The sequence below is a fragment of the Heterodontus francisci genome, chromosome 3 (genome assembly GCF_036365525.1).
Source record: "Heterodontus francisci isolate sHetFra1 chromosome 3, sHetFra1.hap1, whole genome shotgun sequence".
Lineage (NCBI taxonomy): Eukaryota > Metazoa > Chordata > Chondrichthyes > Heterodontiformes > Heterodontidae > Heterodontus > Heterodontus francisci.
Genome location: NC_090373.1, coordinates 109188017 through 109211668, shown reverse-complemented (window position 1 = coordinate 109211668; position 23652 = coordinate 109188017). Strand labels below are relative to the sequence as shown.

The 23652-nt window shown below is 43.4% G+C and overlaps 1 protein-coding gene across 6 annotated transcripts in view; it reads left to right on the top strand.

Moving 5' to 3' along the window:
• LOC137359547 (synaptotagmin-like protein 2) overlaps positions 1-23652 on the top strand; it is a 294080-nt gene that overhangs the window by 46201 nt on the left and 224227 nt on the right. For 3 of the 6 annotated variants that reach the window (XM_068025429.1, XM_068025424.1, XM_068025420.1), the window contains exon 1: positions 7377-7693. The exons of the other annotated variants lie outside the window; for them this stretch is intronic. The gene's annotated coding sequence lies outside the window, so the exon portion shown is untranslated. Of the gene's footprint in view, positions 1-7376; positions 7694-23652 lie in introns of those variants that run through there. 6 annotated transcript variants of the gene reach the window in all.

The window sequence follows — 23652 nt, the reverse complement described above, 5'->3', positions numbered from 1 at the left end:
ATATGGGGAAGCTGTGACTTCCACTTTCTGTCTTCTAATGACACCACCAGGATCAGTAACTTATCTGGGGAATTGTGATTGTGGCTTCACCTTCAAATGAAAGTCATTTGGTAATGCCAACACTTATATAGTGAATTTAACACTGCATCATAGTCACAGTCAGTATTATTTTTGTTTACATTCCATAGTAAAGTAGGATACAAAAATACTTCTACAATCATCAATGGACTTACAATTTTTCTTTTTGTTAGCTTGTATTAATTCCCAGATTAGGCCCTCCCCAATCCCCCACCCCCAGGAGGTAACACCCACTGTCATTTGCATGGAGCGCATGGCGGTTCCATAACTGCACATTTATACCTCAAAGCCTGGCTACAACTAGATAACTAAAGAATCTAGAATATTTCATCTGTTTTTAGCTTGTTGATAGAAATGATGTTGCTGGTTGTCTTGTCCTATTTGTTGCCAGTAAAAGTATTTGGGTGATGAAGACCTTAATAATGACCTTTAAAAGTTCCGACCTTAACAGTACTCATTATCCTCAGATTCTGATCCCATGAATGATCCACAATTCACCCCCAAGGAATCTACATAAACAATTTGGATGTTTTCTACACATTTCAGCAGTCAAGCACCAACTTTTTTCTGTATAGAAGTACAAGGGGATAATGTTGAGGCCTTATGCCCGGCAGAAATGGGGTGGTATCATTTTCTGCACACATCCTGCCAGCCCTATGTAAATGAGTCCTGGCACTCAAAATGCTCCGGGATCCAGTTGGAACCCGCAGTTGCACCTGAAAACTGTGCAGGGGGGAAATCTACTCTGTAATAATTATTTCCTTTGTAATTGAATACTTATTAATAACTTGTCACCATTGTCAAAGTTGCCCTTCCTTAATGCCAAGCAACGGAGCCATAAAATTCAGATGTGCATCTGCAACATGCATGCACACTTATGGTGCTGATTGTGACGGATGCCTTTTTGGTGAGGATAGTAGCATACGTGCAGGGAGCATCCATTGAAAGTATGCAGAGCAGACAAATCATGACAACATTCAGTGTTTAATGTTGGTTTGACGTAAGGGCTGCCAGTTAGGAGCTCAATGCTCGAACTAACAGCCTCTCTTAAACATGCACAGCTGAACACATGTTCAGCAGCAGGAAGGATCCTTCCCCTTCTCCCTGAACAGTTCTATTAAAAGGGATCATCTACTACTTTCAGGCTAGTTGTTGATTGATTGCTATTGGCTCTTGCTGCAATTGTCGAAGGTTTGGTGGTTTCCATAGCTGTTTCAAGTTGCTGAAGTCTACAGGTATGGGGTGTGGCACACGCTGAAGGACTTTGTCTTTGCTTCAAGGATTATTCACAGATCACTTTATCCTAGACTTGCTCTTCTGTAGGCTGCTTCATCGAAGACCTCATCTGTGTCCTGTAGAGCAGAACCTATGTGTGACCTCGCCCTCTTTCAAACTACCCTAGACCCCTGCCCACACATGCCTGGTGTCTCAACATGTGCATATCCCACCTCTAAACTATCCTCCAAAGTACATGCAGTGTCAGTATCTAAGCTGGTGGCTGTGTGAGAGCATGTGACTGTGTTTCTTCTTTATCATTGGGTTCCTGCTCTTCTACCTCCATCTCTTCTAGCAGAGTCTGGTCAGGTTGTAGTTCTTGGGTATCTGAGAGGAGAAAGGTACAAGAAAGGGTTGTCAGGGGAGAGAGTGAAAGCTGGATGTGCATGTTTATTCCATCTGTGCCTTGTAAATCAGAAGAGATTGTGGGGGATGAGGGAGAAGTAGGATGTGAGAAGGAAGGTTAGGTATTACCAAACTGTCATCTTTGATGGTTTCAGCCCTACCACTGGTCACAGCCTCAGTCATGGCCACTTCAATGGTAGCAAGCACTGTCTCCTCTGTGGGAGTAAGGAATTACAGCCGTGCTTGTCCCCTGGGGATTAGGTGCTGTTGCCTCCAGTTATGTACCACCTTGTCCTGCAAAAGAGAGGGAAATATGTCAGTGAAGGTGGTGCAATCTATTGGCGTGATGTTGCTATCATGGTTAAATAGCTGAAAGTGAGTGCAAGCTGTGAGATGTGGGTGTGAGGCTTGCAGCAGTGCTGTGTGTGAGAGGGTGAGGTGAAGCATATGAATGTTTGGTATGAGCTGTGATTGATAAAAGATTGTTGATAAAAGGTGAGTGATGGAGGCGTGGTGCACTGAGCAGTGGTTGAGGCTAGTGGTGCAGTTGTTGGGATATGGCATTTGAAGATGCATTCACTGACCTTGATCACTCGTGTCAGGTCATTAAACTTTGTCCAGGTTCTTGGGGCTGGACTCCTGGCATTGACTGCTAGAGCTGTCAGGTCCCATTGCCATCTGAGAGTTTGTCTGGAGGGATTCTTGGCCCCCCTGTGGATAGAACACGTCTCTCTTCCTCTCCACCTCCTGCAGTAAAGCCTCCAGTGCAACATTGGAAAATCTTGAAGTCTGCTCTCTGCAATGTTATGCTACATTTCAGTGTTCTTCTTGCTCTCACTTTCTTTTGCAATCCGTTCCAGCACCTGCTCCAGCCAAAATGCACCCCCCCCCTCCCCCCTTTAAGAGGCACAAGCTGGCTTTAAATAGTACAGGATAACTTTAAGGGTATAAAAACAGAAAAACATGAAGGTCATTGACCTGAAACATTAACTATGTTTCCCTCTCCACAGATGCTGCCAAACTCGCTGAGTATTTCCAGCATTTTCTGTCTTTATTTCAGATGTCCAGTGCCTGCAGTATTTTGCTCTCATTTTAAGTGCTACTAGCCTCTCAGGATTTTGCACTCAGGTGTGCAACCACTCAACAGCACACTTAGTGCTGCCTGAACACTACAGTCATTATTACTCCTCTGTTAGCTGACATTATTAATTGTTCTCTCGCCTCAGGTTCTGTCCCCCTTCTTCAAATCTGACATCATCACCCCTCTCCTCAAAAAACCAACACATGAGCCTATGGTCCTTGCAAACTATCACCCCATCTTAAAACTTATTTTCCTCTCCAACCTTTTTGAATGTGATGCTGCCTGCCAAATCTCTGCCCATCTTTATTGGAAATTCATGTTTGAATCCCTCCAATCAGGCTTTTGCCCCAGTCACAGTACCAAAACTGTTCTTACCAAAGTCACAAATGACATCCTAGTTGATTGTGACAAAGGTAAACTATGCCTCATCATCCTGGTCTGCAGCCTTTGACTTGGTTGACCATGACATTCTGCCCCAATGCCGCTCCATCGTCGTCTGGCTGGGTAGGGCCGCACTTGTCTGGTTTTATTTTTATCCATCTTGTCATAGCTAGAGAATCACCTGCAATGGCTTCTCTTCTTGCTCCTGCATAGTTATCTCTGGTGCCCCCCAAGGATCTATCCTTAGCCCCTTCTTTTTCTCATCTACATGTTGCCCCTTGACAACATCATCCAAAATTATGGCATCAGATTCCACATGTACACTGACAATGTGCAGCTCCAACTCTCTTCCACCTCTCTTCATACCTGCTGTGTCTCTAAATTGTGTGACTGTTTGTCCAACGTCCAATTTCCTCAAATTAAATATTGGGAAGACAGAAGTCATTGTCTTTGGACCCCGTCACAAACTTCACTCGCTAGCTACTGACTACTTCCCTCTCCTTGGCAATTGTCTGAAGCTGAACCAAACTGTTCGTATCCTTGGTGTTATATCTGACCCCGAAATAAGCTTCCTGTCACACATCTGCACCATCACTATGACAGCCTATTTCCACCTCTATAACATCGCCTGACTTAAACTTGCCTCAGCTTTAAACGCCGCTGAAACCCTCATCCATGTCTTTGTTACTTCTAGATTTGATAATTCCAATGCACTCTTGACCTCCCACGTTTTACCCTCTGCAAACTTAAGGACATGCAAAATTCTGCCACCCGTGTCCTAACTTGCACCATGTCCTGCTCAACCAACTCCCTCCTGCTCACTGATCTTTATTAGTTCCCAGTTAAGCAATGCTTAGATTTTAAAATTCTCATCCTTGTTTTCAAATCACTCCATGGCCTCGCACTTCCCAATCATTAGAATCTCCTTTAGCCCGACAACAACCCTAGATCTCTGCGCTGCACCAATTCTGCCCTTTTGAGCATTCCTGATTTTAATCTCTCCAACATTGGTAGCAGTGCTTTCAGCTCTGGAATTCTCTCCCTACACCTCTTCACCTTTCTTCCTCTCTTTCCTTAAAACATATCTCTTTGACCAAACCTTTGGTTATCTCCCTAATGTCTCCTTATGTGGCTTGGTGTTAAACTTTGTTTCATAACGCTCCTGTAAAACACCTTGGAATCTTTTATTACGGTAAAGGTTCTATGTAAATGCAAGTTGTTGAATTAAAGAGGGCACACAATGCACATTGTATCTCAGGACCTAAACTAGTCAATCCAACAGCAACAGCAGATTAGTGCCACATTAGTTAAACTGTACTGTGCATTATTTGCTTGGCAGGAATTCAGTACTCGTGTAGGCCACTAATGGAACTTTATAAGCCTTGCACGCCAAGGATCCCTCTACATTAGATGTGTCACTTTGGATGTGTCAAAATCTTTCCCAGGCTTAGGGATAACTAGAGATCTGTTTACAGTTTTTTTTATCTTGTACCTTAAGTTTCCAGCTCTTTTGAATTCAAAATAGGGGATTAGCTTCTGCTGGCAGTCGCACAATTTCTATTTATTTACCTAAGTTTCAAATAGTGCTGGTAATGCTATAAATTATTCTTGTACTTGCTGCAAATTTCTCCAATGCTATTGCCCCTCGAGGGATAATTCTAATGCAGATGGCATTCATGGAACCCCTGATTGCTCAGCTGATCTACATCTGCTTTCCACAACTTTTTTTTATTTGTTCATGTGATGTGAGTGTCACTGGCAAAGCCATCTTTTATCACCCATCCTTAATTGCTCTTAGGAAGGTAGTGATGAGCTGCTGCCTTGTACCACTACAGTCTGTGTGGTGAAGCTACACCCACAGTGTTGTTAGGAAGGGAGTTTCAGGTTTTTGACCCAGCAACGATGAAGGAACGCTGAAAGATTTCCAAGTCTGGATGATGTGTGACTTGGAGGGGAACTTGAAGGTGGTGGTGTTCCCATGCATCTGCTGTCCTTGTTCTTCTAGTTGGTAGAGGTCATGGGTTTGGAAGGTGCTGTCGAAGGAGCCTTGGTGAGTTGCTGCAGTGCATCTTGCAGAGGGTACACATTGCTGCCACTGTGTGTCAGCGGTGGATGGGGTGCCAATCAAGCAGGCTGCTTTGTCCTGGTTGGTGACAAGCTTTTTGAATATGGTTGGAGCTGCACTCATCCAAGCAAATGCACAGTACTCCATCAGACTCTTGACTTGCATCTTCTAAATGCCAGACAGGTTTTGGGGAGTCAGGAGGTGAGTTACTTGCTGCAGAATACCAAACCTTTGACCTGCTCTTGTAGTCACCGTTTTCTAGTGAACGGTGACCCAGAGGATATTGATAGTGGGGGATTCAGCAATGATAATGCTGTTGAATGTCAAGGGGAGATGGTTAGATTCTCTCTTGTTGGAGATGGTCATTGCCTGGCACTTGTGTGGTGCGAATGTTACTTGCCACTTATCAGCCCAAGCCTGCATATTGTCCAGGCCTTGCTGCATTTCTGCACGGACTGCTTCAGTCTCTGAGGAGTTGCGAATAGAACTAAACACTTTTCAATCATCAACAAATATTCCCATTTCTGACCTTATGATGGAAGGAAGGTCATTGATGAAGCAGTTGAAGATGGTTGGGCCTAGGACACTACCCTGTGGAACTCCTGCAGCAATATCCTGAGTTGAGATGATTGACTTCCAACAGCCACAAGCCTTTGTGTTAGGTATGATGCCAACTGGTGGAATGTTTTCCCCTGATTCCCATTATCTTCAATTTTACTTAGATTTTACTCCTGATACCATACTCTGCCAAATGCTGCCTTGATGTCGAGGGCAATGACTCTCACCTCACCTCTTGAATTCAGTTCTTTCAAACATTTTTGGACTAAGACTATAATGAGGTCTAGAGTGGTCCTGGGAGATCCCAAACTGACTATCAGTGAGCAGGTTATTGGTGAGTAAATGCCACTTGATAGACACTATCACTTTGTTGATGATGAGGAGCAGACTGATGGGGTGGTAATTGGTCAGATTGGGTTTGTCCTGGACAGGACATAGCTGGACAATTTTTCCACTTTGTCAGGCAGATGCCTATGCTATGATGTTGATAATCTTTTCAGGTCAAGATCATGGGGAATGCTTGTCTTTGTGCTAATTGACATGATCATTGGTGACTGAAGAGGCCAATTCTTGATCTGCAGGTTATTGAGCAGTTGGGGCACAAGAACTCCTGGTTTGGAAGGGCTCTGGTATAAGCAGACTTCTTCCATTGTCCGTGCCTTTCTTCAGCAGCCTCATGTCTGTTTGTTTTGAATTTGTAGGCTGCTTTCCTGGTTGTTGTGTGCCAGCTGTCTCTGTCAGCAGCCTTCTGCTGCCACACTGATCGGTCAATCTCAGCCAGAGAGAGCAATCTTTGCCGCTGGACTTTAAACCGTTTGCGAGGTGCACATCGATCTTGCTTACCAGAGCACAGTTCACCACAAAGCACTGCTTTTGGCATTCAGGAATCCTCCATGTGTAACACATGTCTTACCCAGTGCAATTGGCATTGTAAAGCGATTGCATTGGCTCTGTTGAGGACTTCATTGTTTGTGAGGTGGTCCTGCTGCATTTGTTTTCTGTACAGAACTCATGATTCTGACCAGTACAAGAGGGTGGTGATGACAGCCACTCTGAATACTTGAGTTTTGGTAGTGATGTGTAATGAATGGTTTCACCATATGCTCTTCGAGAGGCAGCCAAAGGTGCTTTGGCCTTGCACAGTCAATTGTCTATGTCCTTGAGATGATGCTACCTAGATAAGTAAACTGTTCTACTTCACTGATGTTGCTATTGTCAATGCTGATCTGCGGTGGATTGTAATTTTCTTAGGGCCATGGCTGGTACAGAACTTCTGTTTTTATTAAACCAATAGTAAGGCCAAAGGCATTTGCTGCCTCAGAGAAATAGTTTCCAATATGATGTATTACCTCCTCTTCTGTGTGTCAGAATGTTCCAATTGTCAGCAAACAGAAGCTCAATGATAAGCTCTTCTGTGGTTTTGGTACGTGCTAGTAATCGTCGCAGGTTGACGTTACTGTTGTCTGTTTGGAAATGGATGTTTATGCCCTTAGTCAAGACTGCCTTTACTTCCTGAAACATCATACTGAAGAAATTAGAGCAAAAGGTCAGTGCCAACACACACCCTTGCTTAATAGCATTGGAGATAGGGAAGCTGTCTACAAGGGCTCCATTCTGCTTGACCTGAACTTCCTGGTCTTCGGCAGTTAACGAAGAATGTTGAGAAACCTTGGAGGGCATCCCAATCTAGATAGTAACTTCCAAAGTCCATCCTGACTGACTGTATAAAATGCCTTTCGTGAGACCTACAAAAGTAGCCTACGGTTCATGTTTTGTTCTCTACACTTTTCCTGGATCTATCTCAGTACAAAAGTCATGTTTGTAGTTCCCCTATTGGGTCTGAATCTGAACTGACTATCTCTCTGCACTGAGTGCTGCTGGAGGGCACGGAGTGTGAAGAAGGGAATTTGGTAAGTGAGTGGATTTTAAGGGTTAATCTCTCAAGTCTAGTTTTTGTTTTGTTTACATTAAGCAATGAACTGAAATTACTGTTGAAGTTAAGAGGCAAGTTAGGTTTCTTACAGTTTTAAACAGGGGTGCACAAGCTGTCTGAGAGTAGCTGTAGCTAGTTAATTAGGTAGCTAGCTTAAACTGGTTTCTGAGCTCTAACAAAGTTCTAGCAAAGCTGACACATGATTGTTTTCAGAGTATAAATTCAGTGGACTCTCAGTGCTGCTTGTCTGCACTGAGAGCTGCTGGAAAACAGAGTGTGTAGAAGGGAGTTTGGTAAGTGAGGGAGTTCGGTGAAGAGGGCAACTACAAATTAATTAAAAAATATATTTAATTAAACTAACACAATAAAAATGGCAGGACAGATGATGTGTCGTGGCTGCAGTATGTGCAAGCTCCTGGATGCCACAGCAATCCATGGTAACCACATCTGTAGTAAGCTTGAGGAGCTTCAGCTCAGAGTCATTGAGCTGGAGGCGGAGTTGCAGACACTGCGATGCATCAGTGGGGGAAAGTTACCTGGACGCTTTGTTCCAGAAGGCAGTCACAACCCTTAGGATATGGTCATCTGTTTTCGTCAGTGGTCAGGGACAGGAGTGAGTGACTGCGAGTCAGGCAGGTAAGGGGATCGAGAAGATGGGAGTGGAGGAGCCTCAGCCCTTGCAATTGAGCAAAATGTTCCATGTTCTTGCAGCTTGCATGGACAAGAGCGAGGGGTGTAATGTGGATGAGCAGACTGACCGTGGCACCATGGTACAAGAAGCCATTCAAGTGGGGGGAGCATAAAGGAAAGTAGTGGTAGTAGGGGACAGTATAGTGAGGGGGATTGATACTGTTCTCTGCAGCAAAGAGTGAGAGTCCAGAAGGATAGAAAGCTAGGAAAAGGTGGATGGGTGGCTCTGATAATTAATGATGGCATTTGCACAATAGAGAACGATGACCTAAGTTCAGGAAACCAGGATATAGAAGCGGTTTGGGTTGCGATGAGAAATGATAAAGGCAAGAAATCACTTGTAGGAGTGGTGTACAGGCCCTCCCCCACTAACAGTAACCACAGGGTAGGATGGGGTATAAAGCAAGAAATAATAGGTGCTTGTCAGAAAGTTAAAGCAATAATCATGGGGGATTTTAATCTACATATAGATTGGTAAAACCAGATGGTCAAAGGTAGCTTAGATGAAGAGTTCATGGAAAGTTTTTGGGATCGTTTCTTAGAACAACACATTCTGGAGCCAACCAGAGAGCAGACTATATTAGACCTGGTATTGTGCAACGAGATAGGATTAATTAATGACCTCATAGTGAAGGCGCCCCAAGGCAGCAATGATCATAATATGATTGACTTTTACATTCAGTTTAAAGGAGGGAAGAGTGGGTCTAAGACTAGTATTTTAAACTTAAATAAGGCATGAAAGCAGAGCCAGCAGAAGTGAAATGGCAAAGTAGGTTAAGGGATAGGTCAATAGAGATGCAGTGGCAGACACTTAAGGGGCTATTTCAGAATACACAGAATAGATACATTCCAGTGAGGAAGAAAAAATTCCAAGTGGAGGACACACCATCCGTGGTTTACTAAGAAAGTTAAAGGTAGTATCAAACTTGAAGAAAAGGCATATAATTGCACAAAGATGGGAGGCAGATCAGAAGATTGGACAGAATATAAAAAGCAGCAAAGAACGACTAAAAGGTTTATAAGGAGGGAAAAATTAGAGTACGAGAGAAAGCTGGCAAGAAATATAAAGACAGATAGTAAGAATTTCTATAGATATTTTAAAAAGAAAAGAGTTAAAAAGTAAGCATTGGTCCGATAGAAAGTGAGTCTGGGGAATTAATAAGGCAAATAAGGAGATGGCAGATGAACTGAACAGGTATTTTGCATCGGTCTTCACCATAGAGGATATAAGTAACATCCCAGAAATAGCTGTAAATCAGGAAATGGAAGGGAGGGAGGAACTCAAGAAAATTACAATCACAGGAGAAGCGGTACTGAGCAAATTGTTGGAGCTGCGGGCTGACAAGACCCCGGGTCCTAATGGGCTTCATCTTAGGGTCTTAAAAGAAGTGGCTAGTGAGATAGTTGATGCGTTGGTTTTAATTTTCCAAAATTCCCTACGTTCGGGGAAGGTTCCATTAGATTGGAAAATAGCCAATGTAACTGCTTTATTCAAAAAGAGAGGGAGACAGAAAGCAGGAAACTGCAGGCCAGTTAGCTTAACATTTGTCTTAGGGAAAATGTTAGAAGCTATTATTAGCTTAACAGGGCACTTAGCAAAATTCAAGGTAATCAGGCAGAGTCAACATGGTTTTGTGAAAGGGAAATCATGTTTGACCCATTTATTGGAGTTCTTTGAAGAAGTAACGTGCTGTGGATAAAGGGGAACTGGTGGATGTACTTTACTTAGATTTCCAGAAAACATTTGATAAGATGCCACATCAAAGGTTATTGCAGAAAATAAAAGCTGATGGTGTAGGGGATAACATATTGGCATGGATAGAAGATTGGTTAGCTAATGGGAAACAGAAAGTAGGCACAAATGGGTCATTTTCTGGTTGGCAAGATGTAATGAGTGGTGTGCCACAGTGATCAGTGCTGGGGCCTCAACTTTTTACAATTTATATAAATAACTTGGATGATGGGACCAAAGCTATGGTTGCTAAATTTGCTGATGACACAAAGATAGGTAGGAAAATAAGTTGTAAAGAGGATATAAGGAGGCTACAAAAGGATATTGATAGGTTAAGTGAGTGGGCAAAGATCTAGCAAATGGAGTGTAATGTGGGAATATGTGAAATTGTCCACTTTGGCAGGCAGAATAAAAAAGAAGCATATTATCTAAATGGTGAGAGATTGCAGGGTCCTGAGATGCAGAGGGATCTGGGTGTCCTAGTGCATGAATCACAAAAGGTTAGTATGCAGGTACAGCAAATAATTAGGAAAGGTAATAGAATGTTATCATTTATTGCGAGGGGAATTGAATACAAAAGTAGGGAGATTATGCTTCAGCTATACAGGGCATTGGTGAGACCACATCTAAAGTATTGCGTATAGTATTGGTCTCCTTATTTGAGGAAGGATGTAAATGCATTGGAAGCAGTTCAGAGAAGGTTTATTAAACTAATACCTGGATTGCGCAGGTTGTCTTATGAGGAAAAGTTGGACAGGCTAGGCTTGTATCTGCTGGAGTTTAGGAGAGTAAGAGGTGACTTGATTGAAACATATAAGGCCCTGAGGGGTCTTGACGGGATGGATGTGGAAAGGACGTTTCCTCTTGTGGGAGAATCTAGAACTAGGGGTCACTGTTTAAAAATAAGGTGTCACCTATCTAAGACAGAAATGAGGAGAATTTTTTCTCTCAGAGGGTTGTGAATCTTTGGAACGCTCTTCCTTAAAAGGTGGTGGAAGCCCTTTGAATATTTTCAAGGCCGAGGTAGATAGATTCTTGATAAGCAAGGAGGGAAAGGTTATTGGGGGTAGGCAGGAATGTAGAGCTAAGGTTGCAATCACATCAGCCATGATTTTGTTGAATGGCTGAGCAGGTCCAAGGGGCCGAGTGGCCTACTCCTGCTCCTAATTCTTATGTCCGTATGTTTAGAATCACTCTGGATAAGATTGTGCCTGCAATGGAGAGTAAGGTGATGCCTCTGTAGTTTGAACAGTTAGACTTCTCTCCCTTGTTTGTCTCCCTCTACAAAATCACTGCACATCGAATGTCCTGAAACACTGTCCATGCATGATGTAAACAGATGTGTAAACCTATCAAGGATCTCATCTCCTCCCTGTTTATTGACCTCATCTGGAATCCCATCTATTCTGGGGGTTTTGTGTGATTTTAGTTTTGCTATAGTGGTCTTGATCACTTTACGGCTTCATGGTTCATCCAGCTCAGACTTCGTTCCCCTCTGGGAGATCTTTATGATGGATGTCTTCTGCACCATCTGCTAGTCACCAAATAGGCTCTCAAAGTGTTTGAGCCATTAATGCAAGCTGATACTTTATCTATGATTAAGGTTGTGCTATCCGAAGATTTTAATGGTGCTTGCACCTGATGGGAAGGTCTCAAGGCTTCCCAGAAGAATCTCCCCTCTCCCATATCTGCATACTTTTGTCAGGCAGCACTGTCCACGAGTTGTGTTGGATGAGTTGGAGGTTGGTTTGTAGAGTGCTGCAGGCTTCCCTATATGCAGCTTTTGTAGCCTGGTCATCAGCACATGCAAGTAATCTGTTGTGGCAGGAATGTTTCTTTTGAAGAAGCTCTTGGATTCCCATGTAATTTTCATCGATCCAATCGTAGTTTCTTCTAGTTGAGAAGCCAGTCACTTCTGTAGCTGTTTCTTGTAGGACGGATTTCAACTATTCCCACTGCACTGCTGGGTTAATATCATTGCCCTGAGTCGGGTCACTGCGGAGTCTGTCTTCAAGCTTGCTCTGGAAAATTGCTGTTACGTCTGGTAGATAGAGTCAATGGACTTGTAGTTTCCTTGTTTGTGGATCTTTCTTTCTGGGTGATGGTTTAATTCTGAAGGCAACGTTAGCTCAAACCAGCCTATGGTCAATGTAACAGTCAGCACTGGGCAGAACCCTGGTGTGTTGTACATCACATTGGCACACCAGAATATAATCCAAAAGGTGCCAGTACTTGAGCGTGGTTGTCTCCAGGTGGTTTTAAATCTGGCTTTCTGCTGGAATAGAGAATTAGTGACGTTGAGTTCATGCTCCATGCAGAATTCCAGCAGAAGTCGACCACTGTCATTACAGTTGCCAATGCTATGTCTGCCCAAGACACCTTGCCAATGCATTTGGTCACACTGAATTCTTGCATTGAAATCTCCAAGCATAATGAGCTTATCCTTGGAGTTAATTTTCAGTAGAAGGTCATGCAGGTCACGGTAGAAGCCTTCTTTCGCCAGTATATCGGCTTGTAGGGTAGGGTGTATGCTGATAATAGTGGGGAACAGGTTGTCCTGGATTGGTAGGGATATGAATCAATCAGAAAAACCAATGGGGAGGTTCTGAAGCCTACCGGCAATGGAGTTCCTCAGGGGCATCATTCATCTTTACCTTTCCATGTTCAGAAAAGTGCATAAACTGCTCCATGCTCTGTCAATGACCCTTACTCGGCGAAGTGAACAAATTGGCAAAAGTAGCCTTGAGAATTAGTTCATAGAGTGTATTTGGGACAATTTCTTAGAACAATACATTCTGGAACCGACCCAGGAGCAGGCTATTTTAGACCTGGTAATCTGTAATTTGACAGGATTAATAAACGACCTCATGGTAACGGATCCTCTCGGCAAGATTGATCATAACATGATAGAATTTCACATTCAGTTTGTGGGTGAGAAGTTGGGTCTGCAACTAGTGTCTTAAACTTCAGTAAAGGCAATTACAAGGGTATGAAGACAGAGTTGGCTAACATGGGTTAAGAAAGTAAGTTAAAAGTTAATACCAGTAGATAAGCAGTAGCAGACATTTAAGGAGACATTTCATATCTCTCAACAGATATTTTCCATTGAGAAAGAAAGACTCTATGAGAAGGATGTGCCATCTGTGGCTAACTAAGGAAGTTAAGGATGGTATCAAATTGAAAGAAAAGGTGTACAATACTGTGAAGATTTGTGGTAGGCTAGAGGTTTGGAAACATTTTAGAAACTAGCAGAGGATGACTTATAAAAAGAGGGAGAAATTAGATTATGAGAGTAAACTGACAAGAAATATAAAAACAGACATCAAAAGCTTCTACAAATATATAAAAAGGAAGAGAGTAACTAAAGTGAGTGTTGTTCCCTTAGAGGATGAGAATGGGGAATTAATAATGGCAAACATGGAAATGGCAGAGAGTTTGAACAAGTATTTTGTGTTTGTCTTCCCAGTAGATGCAAAAGGGAGGGAGGAACTTAAAACAATCACTATCACTAGAGAAAAGATATTAGAAAACTAATGGGACTAAAGGCTGACAAGTCCCCTGGACCTGATGATCTGTATCCTCGGGTCTTAAAAGAAATGGCTGCAGAGATAGCAGATGCATTGTTTGTAATCTTCCAAAATTCCCTAGATTCTGGAAAGGTCTTAACTGATTGGAAAACTGCAAATGTAGCACTTCTATTTCAGAAAGCAGGAAATTATAGTCCAGTTAGCCTAACATCTGTCATTGGGAAAATGCTAGAATCCATTATGAAGGAAGTAGTAGCAGGACATTTAGAAAATCATAATGCAATGGTTTTATGAAAGGGAAATCATGTTTAACAAATGTATTAGTGTTCTTTGAGGATGTAACAAGTGGGTGGATAAGGGGAACCAGTAGATGTAGCATGTTTGGATTTCAAAAAAGCATTTGATAAGGTGCGACATAAAAGGTTACCAAGAGCTCATGGTGTTGGGGGTAATATATTATGGATAGAGGATTGGCTAACTTACAGGAAACTGAAAGTCGGGATAAATGGGGAATTTCAGGTTGTTAAACTGTAACTAGGGGAGTGCTGGAGCCTCAACTATTTACGACCTATATTAATGACTTGGACAAAGGGACCCTGTGTATTGTAGCCAAATTTGCAGATGATACTAAGACATAGATAGGAAAGCAAGTTGTGAGGAGGATACAAAGTGTCTGCAAAGAGATATAGGTTAATAGAGTGGGCAAAAATTTTGCAGATGGAGTATAATGTGGGGAAATGTGAGATTGTCCACTTTGGTGGGAAGAATAGAAAAGCATAATATTTAAATGGAGAGACTCTGCAGAATGCTGCAGTACAGAGGGATTTGGGTGCCCTTGTATATGAAACACAAAAGGTTAGCATGCAGGCACAGCAAGTAATTAGGAATGTTGGCCTATATTGCAAGGGGGATGCAGTGTAAAAGTAGGGAAGTCTGGCTACAACTGTACAGGGTGTTGGTGAGACCGCACTTAGAGTACTGTGTGCAGTTTTGGTCTCCTTACTTACGGAGAGATGCACTTGCATTGGAAGCAATCAGAGAAGGTTCACTTGGCTGATTCCTGGGATGAAGCAGTTGTCTTATGAGGAATGGTTTTGCAGGTTGGGCCTCTATTCATTGGAGTTTAGAAGAATGAGAGGTGGACTTATTGAAACATATAAGATTCTGAAGGGGCTTGGCAGGGTAGGATATTTGTGGGGAATCTAGAACTAGCAGGCATAGTTTCAAATTAATAGGGGGTCTCCCTTTTAAGACCGAGATGAGGAAGAATTTCTTCTCTGAGGGTTGTTAATCTTTGGAATTCTCTTCCCCAGAGAGCAGTGGAGGCTGGGGCATTGTATATCATCCAGGCTGAGTTGGACAGATTTTTGATCTACAAGGGAGTCAAGGGTTATGGGAGGGGCAGGGAAGAAAGTGGAGTTAAGGTCACAATCAGATGAGCCATGATCTTATTGAATGGCGGAGCAGGCTTGAAGGGCTGAATGGCCTATTTCTGCTCCTATTTCATTGGTTCTTATGCTCTTACGAGTGCTGCATTGTCAATGTCAAGCCAAGCAACTTCTCTGACCACGAGTGCGGAATGTCTTTCAGGGTGTCTGGTCATCTGAATCTAACGTGTGTGTGCAGCACAAAGTTTCAAGATGTTTTGTCTCTTTTTGTTTTTGTATTTATGTTTTTCTTTTGCACTGCTGTATAAGAAGCCCGTTAGCTCCAGTAAGCCAACCAGGTGAGTTGAGACAAGCAATATTTGGGCCATCTTTTCTAGGTCTGTCTCCATTCAGAGCAACAGTGCTTTCCCCAGAGAAGGCTGCTTGGCCACTCAGGGTGCTGCCGGATCATATTGTCTCAGGTCAACAGTCACAAGACCCATAGTAATGAGCCGTTTACATGCAGGATTCAAGTTGCAGCCACCAATGCCATCTTGCACCTGTTGATTTCTCCTCTCTCCCGTCGCTGTAGGATATTTCTTCTCAACCTGCATTAAATGTGTTTAAAGTGGAAATCAGCTTGCACAGACTAATCCCACTCTTCAGTCTGAGTGTTTCTCCACAGTGGCTCAGCAGGCTGAGATGACTACAGCAACTGAAAAGCTGTAGGTGTTCTGTCAGTGTGTCCTTCTCCTAGCCTTTGACTTGAGAGCCTGCCCTCAAGGCAGAGGGGTTATTTGCCCTTAGCTGAGTTTCCGGCTGTCAGTTCCCTTATGTTTGAACCAATGCCCTTGAGATGTGGAAAGTCACCTTGCTTTATCGCCTTTGTGGTGGTTGAACTCATCAGATCTCCTCCACTCAGTCCTGTTACGACTAGGTGAGAAAGGGGTCTCGGGATTCCCTCTCAGCCTTTTCCTGGTTTGACTGTAACAGGGTTTCATTTTTAAAACACTGCTTTTAGCTTCCCCTTGGTGAATCTTTTGTTCACTGCTCTCCAATTGTAATGGCAAAGAGATGAACCAGACAGGTTTTCTTAGATTTAACCAAGAAAGGTGTAAGTTTATTAACCTTAAAATTCTAATTTGGTTAAAACTACTAAAAATACGCGGCGCGACCAAACTAGTATGCATACACGATAGACACAAATGCAGACAGAGACAGAAAAGGAGAAAGAATCTAGGGGAAAAGTTTGCGGCAATAGCTAGAGTTCATTTCCTGTCTTTTGAGTTTGATGTAAAGTCTTTGATTGCAGTTCAATCTTGCAGTCTCAATGGGGCCCAGTGCACTTTCAAACTTGTTTCAATGGTTTTCTGTCTTGACTTAGTTTCTTCCATAGGTCCCTGTCTTTTGCGTGAGAGGGAGAGAGAGAGAGAGAGAGAGACAGACCTTCTTTCTCTGTTGTCTTCAAATTGCAGTCTGATTCAAACTGTTCTGTGAATACAATTCAAAACCAAACCTGGGCCAGCAGGTTAGTCATGTGAACAGCTTTTTCTTTTTAACAAACTCTCCTGCGTTTTTGTGGATTCTCCATCTTAGCAGACACCCTCAGTGGAGGGGGGGTTGGGGCGGCGGGGGAATGGAATTCTGGATTTTTACACATTCAATGTCTGGTGATCAAAATCCATTTGGGTTAATTGGATCAGGGAGCAGTTCCATTGTCTTCTCAGGCAACGTCTCTTACAATGCAAATGTTTCCAGCTACTACTATGATCTCTTTAAACAAGTCATCTTGTCAGTCCAGCAACAGTTTAAAATTAATGTTTCATATGACAAAATTAATATGCCTCATTCATGGCAGGTGGGGTTTTCATGACAGTCCGCTGAAACAATCTGAATGCTGACCTCTAGCTGCTGGTCGACGGAACAAAGTGCAGGCCCCGCTGAGTTTTGAGGGCGGTGGGGAGGTCGCTCAGTGACATAGGAGCTCATCGCAACATCCGTAGACTTTCCTACTCCTCATTTGCCACCATTTTGCAGCACCTGCTCATGTTCAAAAACTCCCTAATTTCAGCAATAAACCCCCTCAATAGACCCCCTGTCTCAGCAATAAACTCCCATCACACTCAGCACTAATCCTCCTCAAATAGAACACCCACTTCAGCATTAAGACCTCTCAATAGTAAAGAGTTGGATGGAAAGGAGACCACACCTGAGTGAGACATAGACAGAGGGCTGGATTTTGTTCCCAGCCCGATGTCGGGTTCTGTGACTTTGGGGAGAATCAGAGCAGTAGTGGCCACCACAGAACCCAATTGCAGGATTGCCGGGCCCGATCTTCCTGGCGGCAGGGAAGTTCTGTGGCGGCCCCTCTGCCACCCCGTGACAGGACCCTGCTTTCCAAATGCTAATTTGATGTTTGCATTAATTTAAATGTAACCTGCAGCGATCTTATCTTTAGTTCCCGATCTTCAGCATGACATGTGCGCTCATGTGTCTTCACTTTCCTGTCCTGGAAAAGCTGACACCACTGAGGCGGGGAAGGGGTCAATTCTGCAATATTTGTTTGGGGAAGGGATGGAAGGGCTGATCTCTGCACTTCGTTGAACTGTCTGCAGGGCTCGCAGCCTTTTAAAAATGGCGCCGGCCCTGCTTCACATCAGGTGACTGGCCCTCGCCACATGATTGGGTGGGCAGCTGCTGTGAATATGCTAAGTGGCCGCCCGCCACATAAGCGGGAGCAATGGTGGGACTGCAAAATCCAGCCCAGAGTGTATAGCTAAGAATTTAGTTCACATGGGAATTTGTGCAGTGTGGGAAAGAGGTCCTCCTTTTCCTACCTTTTTTCAGCCCCCAATAACTGTAGAGGATGCAGTTGCTTCCTAGAAATAATTGTAACCTAGCGACAGTGGCGAGAGTTTGAAGAGCTGGAGGGTGGAGTTGGGGGGTGTCTGTGGGTTCAGAGTATTCCAAAGAAAATTGAATTGTGATGTCACAGCAAAAAGGTAAGTTGCTGAGGATTTTCTCTTTTTCTCTTATCTAAACTAGGGAATTTTAATCAGGGTGTGTACATGATTAATTAATTGAAATAATAAGAATCTTCTGGAACTCAGTTTATTAAGGTTTTATTAGTGGTAGTCAGGTTTACTAGCAGTAGTAAGGCTTATTAGTAATTGATTTATTAAGTATAAATTAACTCAGAAAAATAAAGTAATTAATAAATAAAGATGGCAGGGCAGGTGATGTATTGCAGTTGCAGTGTGTGGGAGCTGGTGGATTGCAGTGTGAGCCACAGCAAACATGTCTGCAGTCAATGTCTGCGACTCGAGGATCTTCAGCTCAGAGTCCATGATGCATCAGAGAGGGGGAAAGTTACCTGGACACTTTGTTCCAGAATGCATTCACACCTCTCAGGAAAGTGTCTTCTGATTTGGTCAGGGACAGGAGGGTGTGACTGTGAGTGAGGCAGGTAAGAGGATCGAGAAGGTAGAAGTGGAGGTATCTCAGCTATTGCAATTGTCCAACAGGTTCAAGGTTCTTGCAGCTTGTGTGGATGAGAGCAAGAGCTGCAAGGTAATGAGGGAACTGACCATGGCTCCATGTTATAGGAAGCGATGGGAGTAAATAGGAATGTAGTGGTAGAAAGGGACACTATAGTCAGGGGGATAGACACCGTTCTCTGCAGCTGAGAACGAGAGTCCAGAAGGCTGTGTTGCTGGCCCGGTGCCAGGGTTCAGGACATCTGCTCTGGGCTGGAGAGGAACATGCAGTGGGAGGGGGAGGATCCAGTTGTCGTGGTCCACGTGGGTACCAAGGACATAGATAGGACTAGGAAAGAGGTTCTGCTTGGGGATTATGAGCAGCTAGAGCTAAATTAAAAAGCAGAACTTCAAAGATAATAATCTCTGGATTTTTACCTAAGCCACGAGCAAATTGGCATAGGGTAAATAAGATTAGAGAAATAAGTGAGTGGCTCAAAGATTGGTGTGGGAAAAATAGATTTTGATTCACGGGGCATTGGCACCAGTACTGGGAAAAGTGGGAGCTGTACCATTGGGACGGTCTTTACCTGAACCCTGCTGGCACCAGTGTTCTGGCGAGTTGGATAACTAGGGCAGTAGAGAGGGCTTCAAACTAAATAGTGGCAGGAAGGGATCATGTAATAGGAGATGTGGTAGGGAAGGGAAACAACAAGGTAATAGAACATGGTTGCTAATTAGGTAATGATAACCAGAGTGTGGCAGGAAGGGACAGAGCATACAAACTTTTTTTTATTCATTCATGGGATGTGGGCGTCGCTGGCTAGGCCAGCACTTATTGCCCATCTCTAATTGCCCTTGAGAAGGTGGTGGTGAGCTGCCTTCTTCAACTGCTGTAGTCCATGTGAGGTAGGTACACCCACAGTGCTGTTAGGAAGGGAGTTCCAGGATTTTGACCTACTGACAGCGAAGGAACGGCGATATAGTTCCAAGTCAGGATGGTGAGTGACTTGGAGGGGAACGTGCAGGTGGTGGTGTTCCCACGCATTTGATGCCCTTGTCCTTTTAGTTGGTAGAGGTTGCGGGTTTGGAAGGTGCTGTCTGAGGAACCTTGGTGCGTTGCTGCAGTGGGTCTAATAGATGGTACTCACTGCTGCCACTGTGCGTTGGTGGTGGAGGGAGTGAATGTTTGTGGATGGGCTGACAATCAAGCTGGCTGCTTTGTCCTGGATGGTGTCGAGCTTCTTGAGTATTGTTGGAGCTGCACCCATCCAGGCAAGTGGAGAGTATTCCATCACACTCCTGACTTAAACATAGAAACATAGAAAATAGGAGCAGGAGTAGGCCATTCGGCCCTTTGAGCCTGCTCCATCATTCATCATGATCATGGCTGATCATCCAACTCAGTAGCCTGTTCCCACTTTCGCCCCATACCCTTTGATCCCTTTAGACCCAAGAGTTATATCTAACTCCTTCTTGAAAACATACAATGTTTTGGCCTCAACTGCTTTCTGTGGTAGCGAATTCCACAGGCTCACCACTCTCTGGGTGAAGAAATCTCTCCGAATCTCAGTCCTGAAAGGTTTACCCTGTATCCTTAGGCTATGACCCCTGGTTCTGGACTCCCCAACCATCGGGAACATCCTTCCTGCATCTACCCTGTCAAGTCCTGTTAGACTTATATAGGTTTCTGTGAGATCCCTCCTCACTCTTCTGAACTCCAGCGAATATAATCCTAACCGACTCAATCTCTCCTCATACGTCAGTCCCACCATCCCAGGAATCAGTCTGGCAGGCCTTCGCTGCACTCCCTCTATAGCAAGAACATCCTTCCTCAGATAAGGAGACCAAAACTGCACACAGTATTCCAGGTGTGGCCTCACCAAGGCCCTGTATAATTGCAGGACTTGTGCCTTGTAGATGGTGGACAGACTTTGGGGAGTCAAGATGTGAGTTACTCACTGCAGGATTCCTAGCCTCTGACCTGCTCTTATAGCTATGGTAGTTATGTGGCTACTCCAGTTCAGTTTCTGGTCAATGGTAACCCCTAGGAGGAGGATAGTAGGGGATTCAGTGATCGTAATGCCATTGAATGTCAAGGGGAGATGGTTAGATTCTCTGTTGTTGGAGATGGTCATTGCCTGGCACGAATGTTACTTAGCACTTATCAGCCCAAGCCTGAATATTGTCCAGGTCTTGCTGCATTTCTACACGGACTGCTTCAGTATCTGAGGAGCCACGAATGGTGCTGAACATTGTGCAATCATCAGCGAACATCCCCACTTCTGACCTTATGATTGAAGGAAGGTCATTGATGAAGCAGCTGAAGATGGTTGGGCTTCGAACACCACCCTGAAGAACTCCTGCAGTGATGTCCTAGAGCTGAGATGATTGACGCCCAACAAAAACAACCATCTTCCTTTGTGCTAGATATGACTCTAACCAGCAGAGAGTGCACCAGCACATAAGGCCAGAGACTGAAAAAATAGTAAAAAGACAGAATTAAAGTCTCTATATCTGAATGTGCACAGCATTCGGAACAAAATGGATGAATTGTTAGCACAGATAGAAATAAATATATATGACCTGATAGCCATTACGGAGACATGGTTGCAAGGTCACCAAGGCTGGGACCTTGAATTTTGAAGGGTATTTGACATTACGGAAAAACAGGAAGTTAGGAAATGGTGGTGGGTAGCTCAGTTAATAAAGGATGGCATTATTACAGTAGTGGGGGATGGCCTTTGTTCGAAACAGCAAGATGTGGAATCAGTTTGGGTAGAGCTAAGAAATAGGAAATGTAAGCGCTCATTGCAGGAGTAGTTTATAGGCCCCATAACAGTAGTTATACTGTAGGACAGAGTATACAGGAAGAAATAAATGTGGCGCATGAGAAAGGAACAGCAATAACCATGGATGACTTTAATCTACATGTAGATTGGTGAATCAGATTGGCAAAGGGAGGCTGGAAAATTAGTTTGTAGAGTGTATTTGGGACAATTACCTACAGCAGTATATTCTAGTGCCAACCAGGCAACATGCTATTCTAGACCTGGTAATGTGCAGTGAGATAGGATTAATCAATAACCTCATAGTAAAGGAGCTGCTAGCTGACAGCCATCATAATATAAGAGAATGTCATGTTCAGTTCAAAGTTGAGAAGTGTGGATCTGAGACTAGTGTTTTAAACTTAAATAAAGGTAGTTATACGGGTATGAAAACAGAGTTTTCTAAAGTGAACTGGGAAACTAGGTTAAAAGGTAGGACAGTAGAGAGTATGTTATGACCGAGGCAGGAGGAGTGCACTGTTCATTCTAGTCCCACTTCTTCACAGGTTCCAACATATTAAAATGTTCCCATTTATCGATGCGGTCAATCATATACTCTATTTTTCCCAGAATAGAACACACGAACCAGGTTTCTTCAATGAACAATAAAATTATCAGTTAATTATAAAACAAGTCTTAACCAGTAATGAAGTAAAACATAAATGCACAGAGTTAAATTTTAAAGTTCCCTTTTTACCTTAGTCCCGTCACACCCCCATACATACATATATACCGGTTAACCAAAAAAAATGTGTTTTTTAAATTCAGGGCTCTATTACAGACAAAAAAAAACACTTTGGCAGATTACTTGCTCATTTTTTTTTTAAGAAAACAGCAGATGAGATATGTTGTTCCAAAACTGGCATACAGTCTGGCCTCTGAGTACACATAGCCAGGCCAATAGGGTCCTCCAGAACAGTTCTTTTCAGGCAGCGCTGACAACCATTTTCGCAGAATTTCTTCAAAGATAGGAAACTAGATGAATTGACACAGTGGACTTCTCAGGGTCTTTAGAAATTTGCTGTAAAGCGAACTGGGTTGTGGTCTTCTCTCCCTTCTTGACACTTCAGCAGCAGACTTGACTTTTTAAAACATTCAGCAAGAATCTGGTCTCTTCCTCTGTGACCCTTCTTCAGCAGGCTGACTTTATCAGCCGCTATTCCAGAAGGTAAAACACACACTCCGACCAACAACCAAAAAGTTTGTAAGTTTTGTGCCCTTCCAGGCGTGCTCTGCTGCTACTGGGCTTGTCCAATCAAAGGGGCGCTTGTCACTTCTCTGCCCCTGTCACCAGGGTTTCTGTTCTATCTTTAACTTGAGTCATGTGACAACCAGACACATTGGTGCCATCAGTTCCTTCAGTGCCTTCTTGATGGCTCTCTTTAAAAAAAACTGGTCCAAAAAATTCAGTTTAACTATAAATTCCTTTAAAAAATATTTTTAACAAAAACAGAATTACTTTCATAACAAGTGGCAAACTTTTAAGGAGATATTTAATAACTCTCAGCAAAGATTTATCCCAGTGAGAAAGCAAGACTCTTTGAGAAGGATGCATCATTCGTGGACAAATAAGAAAGTTAAGGATAGTATCAAATTGAAAGAAATACTGTACAATTCTGCAAAGGTTCGTGGCAAGTCAGAAGACTGGACAGATTTTAAGAATCAGCAAGGGATAAAAAAAAGAGGGAGAAATTAGAATATGAGAGAAAGCTGGTGAGAAATATAAAAACAGATAGTAAGAGTTTCTACAAGTTTTTTAAAAAAGGAAAAGTAATTAAAGTGAGTGTTGGTCCTCTAGAGAGAGGAAGTCTGGGGAATTAACAATGCAAAACAAGGAGTAAAGACAAGAACCTGGAGACCCGAAAGGGGGGTTCTGCACCTCCAAGCCACACACCATCCTGACTTGGAATTATATCACTGTTCCTTCACAGTTGCTGGGTCACAGCGGCACAGTGGTTAGCACCGCAGCCTCACAGCTCCAGCGACCCGGGTTCAATTCTGGGTACTGCCTGTGTGGAGTTTGCAAGTTCTCCCTGTGTCTGCGTGGGTTTCCTCCGGGTGCTCTGGTTTCCTCCCACAGCCAAAAGACTTGCAGGTTGATAGGTAAATTGGCCATTATAAATTGCCCCGAGTATAGGTAGGTGGTAGGGGAATATATTGAAAGGTGAGGATGTGGTAGGAATATGGGATCAGTGTAGGATTAGTATAAATGGGTGGTTAATGGTCGGCACAGACTCAGTGGGCCGAAGGGCCTGTTTCAGTGCTGTAAATCTAAATCAAATCATAATGTTCTGTTTTATGTCAGTCTTCACTGTA